This window comes from Diorhabda carinulata, chromosome 11 (genome assembly GCF_026250575.1).
Source record: "Diorhabda carinulata isolate Delta chromosome 11, icDioCari1.1, whole genome shotgun sequence".
Taxonomy (NCBI): Eukaryota; Metazoa; Arthropoda; class Insecta; order Coleoptera; family Chrysomelidae; genus Diorhabda; species Diorhabda carinulata.
The window spans coordinates 6524268-6538378 of NC_079470.1; the positions used below are offsets into that span (position 1 = coordinate 6524268).

Below are 14111 nucleotides of genomic sequence, written 5' to 3' on the forward strand. Positions count from 1 at the left end.
AGAGCTGTCAGTTCCAAAATAAAACAATCGTTTTTCGACATTATGGTTAACAACAATGTGCATTCACCAAATACAAATGGAAACCTAGTGTCCAGTTTTAGACACAATTTTTTAGACTTTAGTATACACCTGGTTGTGAATTTTATCGTAAATTTATAGTTGTTATCTAATGATATTTAATGTTTATAGGTAATCGTAAGTATTTGTTATTATTGAATTCATACTTTAAATAGAAATTAAAAAAAAATTTAAATCTATGATTTTCTTATATGGGTGATTCCGTTCTAACTGTGATTTTTTGTATTCAAAATTTCAAGATTTTAAAATTTAACTTTTCTAACTTTTTTATGCATATTATTCATCTATTTTACTGTAAAAATAAAACTCTAAGAGGAATTTACTAATTTACTTCAAAGTATCACGAGCAAGACACAAATGTCGGATTTTGAGTTCCACGGTACTGACTCATTTATCCACGGTACTGACATGGTAACTTAAGATATTAAACAACAAGTGCATCAATTTTCCTCAGTTTGATCATAAACATTAGAATTTATAAGGTAATTAGTTTAAATCATTTGTTACGACAAAAAAAATTAATAATTTATCGGTAAATTCTAGGAATGGACATGACACGGTACTGACATTCAAGTGATGTAGTATAAGTTTTCTTTAAGTGGCAAGTTATATTGTATAAAAATAATGTTTAAATATCTTAAGAATTATTCAATTAACACAAAATTTTTATTAATTGATTATTAATTAATGACTAGTACAAAAAAACAATACAGGGCATTGAATATCACAGTTATAATGGAATCACCCATATACTAGCTTATATTTATGACTCTATTTTTTATGATTTTACATTTGAAATATAATTAAATAATGATAATGTGAACAGTAAATATGATGAATAAATAAATATTTTGAGGAAATGAGTAGCAACCATGAAAGTGGAATTGATACTGACAATGCTAAAGATACTACTTCAGTTAGTGAAGATAACGAATCACCTAATTAAGATGAAAATGATAACCAGAAAATGAGACACATGGCATGCCAATATAATAACTGCAAGAAATTTTCTCTTGAAGAAGATGCCGCTGGAATAAAGACGCAAATGCTTCTCCGAGTCAGGTTTTCGAAAAGATATGGGATGACCAAGTAATGAATATGATTATACAATTTGCCGGAAAAAAATTTGGAATAAAACCTGGCCACAGACTATATGAAAAAGTTTTTTAAATTTATGTTTGCTTCAGTCCCAGCTAAAATTCTCCAGCATTAAAACCTGTTTTACATCATCACATTACCAGCCAGCATTTCCTTCGCAAATACCTGGTTTGAGCACATATTGAGATGCTTTCTTAGGTAAAAGAAAAAAATTCAAATGACTTGAGAAAAATGTTTTGCTTATACAAAAGTTTGCGAATGCATATGCACCAAATGAAGCATTATAATTATATAAATCTTTGTTGTTTTCTCGAAGAAAGCTTTATTTTCGAAGAAGGTAAAAAGGCAAAATGCAGAATTAAGTACTACTAATATTGTTCAGCACAAGGTTGTGTTTTTTGAACATAGAAATATCCAAAGGCCATCGAGAAAACAATAAAAGCATGACAATTATTGATAGTCTTGTGATACGATTTATGCAGTCGTATTTAAACAAAGGCCATAATTTGTTCAAAAATAACTATAACAAAAGTCTACTAACATCTAACAATAACACGTCATAAGTTTAGAAGAAGAGAAAAGAACAAATAAAAGATAAACGGGATAAACTATGTCTAACAATAATTCATCACCCAAATATTATAGAAACAGCTCACCGATCAATGAAGCGATAACAGAAAAAGGAAAAAATCAACTGAAATAATGAATTATAATCAGGACATGTCAGGTTTTGACAGAGGAGATCAAATAAGGTCCTATTATTTCGATTCACAATTAAATGATATAAAAATGTTGCTTCTTCTACTATATACAGCTAGATACATCACAAAGCTCGTAAATTTATTAGTAATAACCGATGCTGGTATAAAGTATTGATAAAGTTATTACTTATTATTATTTTTATCAATAACAATTTGATTATGATGTATTGCTGGGACTCAAACTGTTGTTTGTTTCATACTAATGCCCCCAATAGCTGAGTACCCATAATTATTTAACTTATGTACAGGGCCGGATTAAGATTTATAAGACCCGGGGCTAAAATAATGACGGGGCCCCCTTAAGGAATTCTAAAACCCGGAAAAATTCACAAAATAATATCAATACGTTAGATTTGTGGTATCAACACATCAAAAAATACAGAATTATTTCCAAATGATGGGGCCCTCTTGGACCTGGGGCCCGGGGCTATAGCTCCCCCAAGCCCCTAGCTTAATCCGGCCCTGCTTATGTACAAAATATACTCAAATTTTGAATATACTTACAAGTTATTAACCTTAGGCGAGTGTTTAGGACTCTCTAATATAGTTGTTACGCGTTATGCAGGAAAGTTTCCTCGGAGAAAGTTACCAAGTAAAAATAAATTTAGAGCCATTGAACGACTTTGTCGAGAAACTGGGAATGTGAGATCTAAAAAAAAATTTCAAAAACAACAAGAACCATTAATAAAGAAATTGATTTTACATTTAGTTGATCAAAATATAGCAGTTAGCATAGGCAATATGGCACGGCAAACAAATACGTCTTCTTGAAGTACTTGGAGGATACTTAAAGAGCAACACCTACATCATTATCAAGAGTCCGAGAGCTCTTATCAGACGATCTAGCGGTTAGAGTGGATTTTTGTCAAACATTACAAGATAGAACAGCCCTCAATCCAAATGTTTTAAAATGTATTATTTCTACGGAAGAGGCCATTTTCACGCGGCAAGGTATGCTCAATTCCCATAATGCACACTACTGGTGTGATGAGAATCCACATTACAAAAAGGTATCACATTACCAACACTCATTTAAAATTGATATTTGGGCAGCAACTTTAGTTAACAAATTAATAGCTTAGGTTAGGTTAGGTTCACATTCTACCTGGAAATTTAAATGGTGATATGTACCTGAATTTCTTAAGCAATCACTTATTCGAGATAATAGAAGATTTAACACTAGACGAGTGAAGATCTCTATTTTTTATAGACTTCCGCCGCGCTTTGATATGTGTCGTAATTGGTTGAGTAATCATTTCCAAGATCGATGGATTGGTAGAAGTGCAGAAACTCCAATTCATTGGCCTCCTCGCTCATGTGATTTTAATCCCTTTATTCGTTTCAGTTTATGTCATAAAGGTAAATTCACCTCTAGAATTGAATTCAACGTCACTCTAATTACCTTATAGCTGACTCACAACCGTTTAGAAGATTAATGGATTCTTTAGAATAAAGGATATTTTGAACACCTACTCAAATTGAATTCTATTTTATGTTATTAGTCTTTTTTCAAATTTTCATTTTATGATTCTTTGTTTAATTAATATATTTATCATTACACCATACCAGCACCAGTTATTACTTCATAATTGTCAAAACAAAATACTTCGAAAATGGTACACAGTATTGAGTTTAACCAAGAGTACCTTTTTGGTGTTAAATTGAATGATGTTTAAGTTAACTTAAAATTTTGCTCAATATATCTAAAATTGAAAAAGTTATGTTCAATACTACTTGGTAAGCGTAACTAGTGCCCTCTATGAGAGACAGACACAAACATATTCATTGGATGTATCAGCTTCCAAAACAACAATGTTGCCAGTAGTTTCGGTAAAATCGTAAAAAATGTGTATAATTTTTTTCTTCAACGCCCTTTATCCTGAATACCGATGGTGTTAGAAAAATTTTTTACGGAGCAAATATTTTTTAGTTTTCTTTCTTTCTATCTATCCTAGAAACAGCATCACCTTTGTTGAAACACCCTGTATACTAAGTATCATATAACTTTATATAATTGTGTCTAATTATTAAGTTATTGACCTATAATAAATTGGGAAAATCCAACCGAAAAAAAGTGAAAAATTTCACTATATCTTATACACACATCGTAGCATACTCCTAATAAGATAGTCGATTTCCCTCTGAGGTATCTCTTTCCAGGCCATTTGTACCTGATGTCGAAGTTTTGCTACAGTCTGTAGGATGAAGTAAATTGAGTAATCTTCTTTCCGTAATGTCTCTGTCGTATTTTATGGGTGAAGGAGCGCGAAATCTAAGGAGCCAAGGCAACCAATCAACTTTATTGTCTTCAAAATAAGCGTAAGTCTGTAGTCACTCATTATCTTGTTGGAAAAGTGGATTGGCGGCGTCTGAATATAAAGCAGAATAGAAAAGTTTTTATGTTGAAATGTTTTTTTTATATATATAAAATGGTCGGTGTTTACAAAATAAATTTGAGACTTAAGTTGGATGGTTCATCGGCTTCAATAAATTGAAGAAATAATAATATTTGACGTTGCTAAGATTCCGTCATTTTAAATTGGGTTTCGATACATTTATGTCAATTATTTGCGTTTTAAAAAGTGTTGATAAGTCAAGATATACTGTTGATGTATCGTTCGAAACATTATTAAATTATACCTACGAAGCCATGGGATCGGTGGCTCACAAAAGTTAACCGCATTATTCCAAAATGAACTTAATAGCGTTAAAAATGATTTTCAAGCCAAATCGGAATGCTAATGGCAACAAGTTATATTTAATGTGGAATAATGCAACCACAAATAATATTTCAAGAGCAACACGTTACACAGTGATTAAAATGATTGGTTTGAAAATTTGAAAGGCAAGCGTTTTCTTCTCTTGTAAGTCTTTTGAATCAGTATTTTATAGTCAGAAGAGAAGAGCAACAATCAGAATAAAAATAAACTAGCATAAGAAAAAAATACCATTGGAGTCAGAAATAATGAACATCCATTATTTGTATGCGTTGGTAATATGAGTTCTGGTTGTTAAAGAACGAGACTGGTTAAACACACACCTTTCCATACGTTTTTTCTTTGGTAAGCTCCTGTAGGAGCGCTGACGTTTTTTGCTTTATCGGTTCTATCGACTCAAATTGGGTCCCCTTCAGAACAGATTTTATCAACAAAAAAAAGTCACACGGTGCCAAATCTGGAGCACTGGAGTGCGCTTACTGCCCAAATATTGCTTCACAGATAGCGCGTTATGGGCAGGTGCGTTGTCCTGTTGCAAAATTGGGCCGTTTTTTACGAACTCGATCTCGCAGTGTTGCCGAAACTGACAAATAGTAAGTCTATTTGACAGCCTGACCCTCTGGAACCCATTCAGTCATGACTATACCGTTAATGTCAAAAGGAAACGATCAACATTGCCTTGAATATTGATTTGCTTTCTCGGCCGTCACTAAAGCGCTTACACCACTCAAAAACACGCGCCTCTTGCAACAATTTCTAGCAGTCAGTCGGAGTTTTCATCAATTTAACGGGAAATGATTGATATTTGCTCCTAGTTTTCGTCTTCACTTCACAAATACTATGATAGTGACGGAATCGTGTTTTGGGACGTGCATAGATAAGATATCTAAATACCCAACGCACTATTCATCTAGGGCGCCCTCTAAGCTCGCAGTGTCGTTATTTAATAGACAGACCTCGTGATAGGATCTGGCTGCTAAAAATTGAATTTCTATATTATATCTACTAGGTTGTCTATAAATATTTATTGTGGATTTATTTTCCATTTCATTCTTTGTTTTTCGAATAGACAATAAATGAAGAATAATATAATACGGTTGCTATTGCGCACTTGGCTATACCTCTTTGCAACCAGGTGTAAACAGGTAGGATTTTGACATATTTATACGTACATAATGTAAATTTATTATTTATATATAGTTGAATTGGTTAGTGGACTGTTTGTTGCTTTGATTGATATCACGATTGATTGAGTTTGTTATGAGGAAAAAGAAACTCTATGCGTTAACTTCACCTTTTATTTTACTTCTGTATTACTTCTGTATATTTTGAACTTCTCTTTATAATTGGTTATTTTTTTTCCGGTATCACCAAAAAAATAATCTTATAAAAAGACAAAAAGGCAGGTATATAGCAGGTGTTGCATGAAATTATATATCATACAAAATTATATAAATTAAACTTAACAGATGTTTATTATTATACAGGGTGTTTTAAAACGTTCGCATGCGAGTTATATCACTACATTAAGCGAAAAAAATCGATTAAAAATCGAGGGGTAAAAGAGGGTAAAATACTCATTATATATTTATTTTAATAACGCTCGTTTTATTTATGCCAAAAATTATCGAAATAATAATGAAAATAACGATAAAGGCGTCTTCTATTTGTGACAAAGAATACAATGTACTTGACTATAAAATGCATCATTCAAAAAGTGCCCGCTAATGTTATTGTTTCGCATGCGAAATTGCCTTGAAGCGTTGTATACCATCTTTAACAACTTGAACCTTTCGAGATAGAAATAAGCAGATATCATCATCCTAAGGACACCAGAAAAAGTCCTAATTTTCAGCAACTATAGACCGATAAGTTTGCTACCTCCCCTAAGTAAAATTTTGGAGAAAGTGATACGAGCGAACAAGCAAGAATTCTGAATGCAATATTAACATAACAGTTCAGCTTTAAGAGAAACTACAGCACCGAACAGCAAATATTAAGACTAGTAGAATATATTACTCAAAGTTTCAACTAGAAAGAATCTAAAAGAGTAATCTTCCAAGACATTAGCAAAGCTTTCGATCGGGTGTTTGCTTTACAAGATGAAAGAGGAGCATACACTAAAGAGCTCATAAAACTAATGAGCGCGTACCTCAAAGACAGAAAGTTTCAGGTAAAGGTTGCGAACAAGAAATCAGAAACCGGAGAGCAGCAGGCAGGAGTACCGCAAGGAGCGGTACTATCAACATGACAGTTCCATATGCGGATGATACCGCAATAACAACGAGGTGCGTGAAGCTATAAAGACTTCCCGAAAAAGGTTAGAAAGGGTTTTAGCTGAGGTAGAAGCAAGAAGACAATCCACCCATCCGTGGATTTATCTGAGGCTGGATGCTTAGAGGAATGGTTTTTTTGACGCGCGTAACAATTACCAAGGTTGCTGATTACTGATTGCTTTTAAAGATGGGTTGTAAGTGAATTAACCATATTTAAGTGTTGTTTATTCGAAAAACATTATATTCATTTCAAGTTTAATGTCAAACCAACAATGATTCATACAAATTTAGTTCTTCTTTATAAAAAAGATGGACTTCTTGTCTGGTATTGCTATGTTGCTTCATATAACTTCAACGACACACAAGCATATTTGCTGATTTTTCTATATCCATTTAGTTCTCATACAAATCGGTCAATCCAAATACTCTCCATTTTTTATAATAAACTGTTAGCTTCAAGTTGTTATGCTATAAAAACCGCTTAAAGCTGTATTTATACCTTATTATATTGAATTGAATTAACGAGAATCCAGGAATAAATTATACGGGAAGGAGAAAAAATTACAAATTTCCAAACCAAGCTTCCAAACTTGTTAAGCTGCACGTAATATATTCACTATTTAAAAAAGAGGGCTTAGTGGAGTGGAAGATACAGGGTCCATACATAACAGATGTCGTTAATTTATTTCAGAATTTTCTTAAAATTTAATCAATATTGCCATCGAGGTGAACTGCTTTCTGTGGCTCTTTCTGTGTCAAGTCGAGAAGTGGTTTTGAAATTCTGAAATTAGTTAACAACACAAACAAATATATTAATCAAACAGAAACATAATATTTTGAACACAAGTATGTACGTTATTGTACCATTCCTTCCGAATAGTTAAACATTAGTTACCAATAACAGAAGTACCTATCACTTCGAAATTCGGATGAGTAGATTATTGAATTCAGTTTTTAAGTGTCTGTGATATCTCCAATACGATTCTTTACGTTCTTGTTTACTCTTCTTGACAAGTGAGGTTATTCTAATGATATGTCGAAAGCTATTAGTCTCTTTTTGTTGTTTGATTAGAGTGACATTGTATCTATAGACATCCATATAAATTTGAGATTTGGTTGCGTTAGAATACATAACGATTTATATTTGCATACAGGTGTGTGGAGAAAAAAAATAGTATTCTTGTTTCTGATTCTGTTTCACTTCATTTGCATATTGTTGATGCATGAATTGAAAATTTGAACTTGTTAAATTCTCTTTTATAAATATGAGTTAATTTACTTGTATGAACAAATCCATTCCTAAATCTTCTTCAATATCATATCCACTTCTTGTGTAACATATTTTGTACAAGCATCTGTAATATTGGGTATTTCTAAAGATAGGATATATTTGCTAAACAAAACAAGTGCCATCATATACTTTTTTAGCCATAAACGCCATAAAGAGCAATCAGGTCGATTGCATTTCGTGCTAACTTCATCGTATTGTCAAAATCCTAAGAGATGTGAAATGAAAGAAAATATGAAACAAGAAAAACTAAAATTAGAACGAAACAAAAGGTAATAGTAAAAAGTCGACTATTACTTAGAAAATAGCAAAACAAATAAAAAAATCACAAAAGGGAAAGAAAGAATATTAAAGTACTGTTTTTATTTTTCCTACTGTGTAGCAAAATCAGATTACGTTGATTTAAATGTTGATTGCCGAGATTAAAAAGACAAATAGTAGATGTTGTGGCTGCCATTGCAAATGTTTCTATATTTGCATGTACAATATTAATTCATTTTACAAACAGTTTAGTGGCTAATGACTGTATGGATTGCCGTATGTAAAAATAATGAAACCATTGACTACTTTAACTACAATTTGATTCATTAAATGAAACGAAAATAAAAAGGAATTTTGAAACTGTTTGTTTAACAGAAGATGGAATAAATATAGAAAAATCTCTGCTGGAATTCCGAAAACGGGAACCCGCCAATTGGCTACAAATTTTTACCAGATATATAAGTACTAGATGATTGTACCGAAAGGGATTTTTGGCGTCTCTCAATATTTGTTTTATTTTTGAGCTTACAATATTTATAGGTAATAGAAAATAGTACAATAGATATTTTTTTTATATATATTTATTGTCGCATCAATTTCAAAGGTTATTAGCGACATGTCAGTTGTCCACAATTTATGATACAGTTGAGTGTCTTTTAGATATTTGATTATGTTTGTTGAATAGCGAAATGGTGGTGTTTGGAAAGTTGTTAGTTAGTCTTTCGTTATTGTACTTTTGACAGTTCAACAATAAGTGTTTCACGTTTAGATTCTCGTTACAACTTCCACATATTGGTTGGTTTTCTCGATTAAATAAATATGAGTGTTTCCTAGCCTTAAACGATCGATTTTTATTTGGTCCGTACGATTTTTAAAACTGTTTTACCATGGTTGGACGGATGGTTTTATAGATTTTAACATCGCCTGCGATCTGTTTCACTCACTTTGTCACTTACACTTAACTTTTGTTTATAGTAGTTTGTCATTACTTTGCGTACAATTGTTGCTGCTTTTTCGTTTCCTGGGATCCCTGTGTGTGATGGGACCCAAATAATTGAAACGCTTGCCTTGGATTGGCGGATAATGTGTAATTGGGTTTTAATAAGGATACCTATAGGGTGTTTGGGAACTTTGGGAAATTTTTTTAGCTTTGATTAGGGCATGTGATATGGCATGAAGTTGTCCAGTGTGAACGTTGTTATGTGAAGGTTTTTTGAATGTGTGAATTTCGTTCTCTAGTACTATTTTGTAGCTCCTAGGTCATTAGGTGTTGGAGTATAGAAACTGGTATTCTTCAAAACATACTAAACAGAGATATAATTAATTTGAATTAGAAAATAAGCTCCAAATCACAAAGTACTCTACTTTGATGTAAAGAAATCGGTTTTTTACTTGCAAAAAGCAAAAAATGTGAATATAGACACAAAATATAAGTAGGTTTCCTAGATTGGGTTAGATTAAGCTAGGAAATTTGTTTGTATCCCATTTCCTTGGAAGACGCTCAAAATCCTTTTAAGTAAAATCATCTAGTGTGTGATTGAATATTGGTATACATTTGGAGGAAATCGGTGGGTTCCTGTTTTCGAAACTCCAGCCAAAATATCAAGACAAATGACGTAAAAAAGAAGTATAATAGTGTTGTTTCAATACGAAAACCTAAAAATATATTAACAAGTTGTTTTTTGTGGCCAACAAAAAATTACAATATATTTTACTACCGATATTTTTAACGTATCAACACGGAACGTTCGTAAATAACGCGTAATGAATGCTACTTGATAAATATGTAGTTGTGTTCGATATATAAATAATAATTCTGCCAACAAAATTCCAGGTTAAACTCATTCTGAGTCTGCCCATTTGCCAAGTATTTATTTATAATTTATTAGTTTTAATCAGAGCCGTTTTGACCCGGTGTGTAGCGCGTGTTTTGCGTGATAGAATAAATCAAAATACAACATTATTTCCTGTTAATTAAAAACTAAATTTTATCATGATTGCTAAGTCCCTTATGGACAATAGAATAGATAATACAAACAAAAAATATTCGAATAAATAATACGAGGGTGATTGGACAAAAGAGTGACGTTTCAATGAAGAATTTTGTAAAAAGTAAATAATTTTTATATGGGTGCAATGAAATGTCTTGTCTCGTCACTTCCATACGTTGAAAACGAAAAATTTCTCACATACTTAAAAATATCAGCAATTATAGTGACGAATTATTTCTCAGTGTTATTATGATAACTCAAATCAATCATGAATGGTTACATGTCAAATTGATAAGGTGTTTTTTCATGTTGACGATTAGCGTCCTATATTCTATTTAAAAAATGAAAATATTTTCCGGCTTTTCCGTAACAACACGACCAAAATACTGCACAATTATTGTTTCTATGAAGTTTCCAGCCCGAAGTTTTATTGTTTTATTTAGGTACTATAAGACAATTTGGATTTGTTAACCAAAATTTATAGTTTGATAATGCACCTCCAAATATTAGTCAAGAAGCATTTCATATTTGTAGCAATTTGTTAATCAGCCTATCAAGATAAAATGAAAATGCTTATTATTTGAAAAGAAGGATACAAAATGAATTAATAAAAAAACTATCAAGATTATGATTCCAGTTCTCTATGCTGATGTGTACCATAATTATTGAAAAATGTATTATTGTATCAAAATACGCAAAATTACGCACAATAAACGAAAATTGGAAAAATATGTTTCAAATTAAACAACAACTTCTACACAATCCCTACATATATATATATATATATATATATATATATATATATATATATATATATATATATATATATATATATATATATATATATAGATTTTTAGCAGCTATTTGACCATAAATTCTTGGGATAGTTTGTATGTGAATTGTAAATAAGTTTCAATATTTCTATAAAAGTCATTTTGAATACTGAATTTTGAATTCCATGAAAAATTTCTACGAGCTTTAATAATATCAAAAACACATATCTTAATCTTAATTAATTATTTCCCAGACGATGAATACATAAATATTCGAAAGCTCGGAAAATACTGAAATATTGAAGTTAGTCCACTTTGGTGTTTCCTTGCCACGTTCCCAATAAAAAACTAATCATAATATAGCTGGCAAAGACTTCCCACTCCACGCAAAGAATGATCAAAATATTTTGATAAAGACAGTCGAAACGTCTAATTTTCATCTGTCTGTCAAAAATTATAAAAAAAATCTAATTTCAAAACAGAAGAGACCTAAAATTAAGATGATTTAGGAACATAAACATTCATAAAAGGTCTAAGAAATATGAAATTGAAGAAAATTATATATAATTTATATATGTATTGTATTTTTGCATTTAAATTCATGCTGCTTTAACTATTGGCCTTAGAAGGGCAAGCCGTTGTGATGGACTTAAAATTTATAACATAGAAGCTTTCAATTCAGAGATTGTATTAAAATTATCTTATACCAAAACTAAAGTTCCTAAAAACTTTACAGGAAAATTCTACAAAATTTACAAAAAAAATATGCACAGCTTCGACCAAGCACGAACGAAACAAGCTTTTTGTTAAATTAGCAGAATGGCAAATGTACAAAACCATAGACATACATAAATCAGACACAATTGCAAAATATATAGGGAAATTATTTCGATTTGTGAACTCGGAAAATTATACAGGCCATTGTTTAATGCAGGAGCAGATCTTATAATTATAAAACGCCATGGGGAGATGGAAATCCAGTTTGATGCTGAAATCTATATCATTAGCACGTTTGCTACCAAAATGAAAAATTTATTCAGTTTCTTGCAGTACTAGAACCAGAAAACCTACAGTAATGCTCCTGAACCTCAGTACGTACAGAAAATATGTTGAAGCCAAACTACCTATCCGGAATTATTATCCAAAATTTTCCAAAAATAACTGGTAATTTAATTAAGAAGTACAACCTAGAAATTAGTTAAACTAACATATATATCAAGCATTTGAGCCTCCTTTTGAACTTGTAAAAACCGATAGTAGATGAAAATGCCAAATAATTAAGAACTATGATGAAGATGATGAAGCTTTTTATTGTTTATCATAATTGAAAGTAGAACAATATGAAAAAAATACATAAAAATATGTGAACCACAGCGAATTCTCTCTGAATACAGAATTTATCTCCATGTAAATATGTTTGATATTTAGATTTAACTATTATTTTCCGATAATATGCTACATTTGAGTCGTTTAATTTTGATAATTGCACCTATTTAAGTTAGCTACTTACAGCCCATTACGTTGCATATGAACCATTTTTAGATCCAGCTTGGGTTCATATTATTTTTAGGTCACACTGTACTTTCTCGACGATTTAACCGATTATTAAATACAATCCTGGCTATGTAGAATAAATAGCTAGTGAACAATATTTCCTGGCACTTATTTTTCTCCCCATTTCCGCATAATTCCAATCAATATTGTGTTGTTTAGAGTAGATTCCTTCAATTTGTAGACATTTTTGACGATGAATAATTGCTATCTACATTCTTTAAATAATGAAATAAGTGACATTATTTTTAATATGTTTATAAATAATTGAGGTTGTCAAATAACGTAAATGCTCATACATCTAAAACTACGAAAATCGTTTAAAAATAAATCCAGCTTGCCTCTAAACGCCAAATTAGATTACGCAATTACATATTATCTGTTGTATGCACACTCAACTAAATAAAAAAATAAGTGATACTCTTGAAACATTTGCTTATGGATCATACCTTCTGGATGTAGTGTCAAACCAGAAGATATTTTCACGAAAAAAGTGATAAAACCTATTGAGAAGACCTAGCAAATATGAAATTAATCTTAAATTGTCTACAGATAAATCGAAAAAGAAGAGTCCATAAAAAAACGGAGAAGCGAGTGAATTAGGTTTCTATATTAATTTAGAAGAAAGAATATAGGAATATAGAAAGAGAAATCAGTCCTATTCCGAGACAAATTTGTGGGTCTATGAGCTATATTCGGTTTTATGGTGGATGGGCTGCTAACCCGTTCCACTAACCCTCCACCTTTTCTCGGGCTTGGGATCGGCAACACAATCGCTAAGCTACTCAATCCACCCAGCGATCATGCAGGCGGAGACAAAATCAATGGTTACTTCCAAGACACCGATCAGATGTAAGCTTGTGGTGGATAACAAAATAATACACCAGGAAATGAAATTTAAATATCTGGGAATCGAAATATCTGGACACGGGGACGTAGAGACGGAAGTAAGAAACCAAGCTACAAGAGCCTCAAGAGCAGCAGCATACCTAAATGACACAATCTGGCGAAATAAATACATTCGAACTGAAGCAAAAGCCAGCATTTACAAGACCGCAATCAGACCTATATTATCCTATGCAGCAGAGACCCGACCTGAGACGTCTAAAACGAAACGGATATTGGAGACTACAGAAATGAAAATAGTGGGAAGAACACTACTGAATAGAGAAAGGAGTGAAAACATAAGACGAACATGCGGGATAGATAATATCAATGACTGGGTACTGGATAGAAAGATAAAATGGAATGAGCACATTGACCGCATGACGGAAGAACGAATTGTGAAAATATCAAGGGACAAATCACCAGCAGGAC

The 14111-nt window shown here is 31.8% G+C and overlaps 1 long non-coding RNA gene across 1 annotated transcript in view; it reads right to left on the reverse strand.

The window, feature by feature from the left end:
- LOC130899362 (uncharacterized) overlaps positions 1-12832 on the reverse strand; it is a 45976-nt gene extending 33144 nt beyond the window's left edge. Inside the window, exons 1-2 of the long non-coding RNA XR_009060018.1 lie at positions 12754-12832; positions 2442-2586 (exon numbers count right to left, since the gene is read on the reverse strand). This is a non-coding gene — a long non-coding RNA (uncharacterized LOC130899362). The remainder of the gene's footprint in view (positions 1-2441; positions 2587-12753) is intronic.
- Positions 12833-14111: the final 1279 nt, after the last annotated feature.